This window comes from Schistocerca serialis, chromosome 7, assembly GCF_023864345.2.
Source record: "Schistocerca serialis cubense isolate TAMUIC-IGC-003099 chromosome 7, iqSchSeri2.2, whole genome shotgun sequence".
Taxonomy (NCBI): Eukaryota; Metazoa; Arthropoda; class Insecta; order Orthoptera; family Acrididae; genus Schistocerca; species Schistocerca serialis.
In genome coordinates, this window is record NC_064644.1 from 295359848 (window position 1) to 295360574 (window position 727).

General features: G+C 49.5%; 1 non-coding gene across 1 annotated transcript; it reads right to left on the reverse strand.

The window, feature by feature from the left end:
• Nucleotides 1–243: 243 nt before the first annotated feature.
• Trnat-ugu (transfer RNA threonine (anticodon UGU)) lies at nucleotides 244–320 on the reverse strand. The gene has a single exon. It is a non-coding gene; the product is annotated as a tRNA-Thr (tRNA).
• Between the last annotated feature and the right edge of the window lie 407 nt (nucleotides 321–727).

Here is a 727-nt window from a genome sequence, read left to right on the forward strand (position 1 = left end):
CAATCGTCTGTGACAGAATGCCCACCGGAGTTCATGGGACATTTACGAGGCATGAACGTCAGTCGTCACTGAAAGACACTGAGATGCCACAAAGTCGAATGAGAATATATGAAGATATTAACTGTTCTCGAAGGAACAGATACCATTGATGACCGTGCAGCTTCTCTAGAATAAATGATAATTGAAACAATCAGCTGCCGACAGGTGGTGTTGGTATCCCTCGATGGGACAGCTGAAAATGTGTGCACCGACCGGGACTCGAACCCGGGATCTCCTGCTTACATGGCAGACGCTCTGTCCATCTGAGCCACCGAGGACGCAGATGAATAGCGCTTCCCGTGGGACCCACATTCCCACCTGCCCACAATCTACATACGTAATGTTCCTAATTGATATTTGCCCATCCACCTGTTTGATCGCGCACACTAAGGTGACGATTCTCGTAAGAGTTCGGGCAATCTGCGCGCATTCGCACAAACGAAGGAACATTACGTATGTAGATTGTTGACAGTTGAGAATGTGGGTCTCACAGGAAGCGTGCTAGGGATAAGTCCCTACAGTCGCGCTATTCAACTCTGTCCTCGGTGGCTCAGATGGATGGAGCGTTTGCCATGTAAGCAGGAGATCCCGGGTTCGAGTCCCGGTCGGGGCACACATTTTCAGCTGTCCCGTCGAGGTATATCAACAACACTTGTAGGCAGCTGAGGGTTTAAGTTAATTACCATTC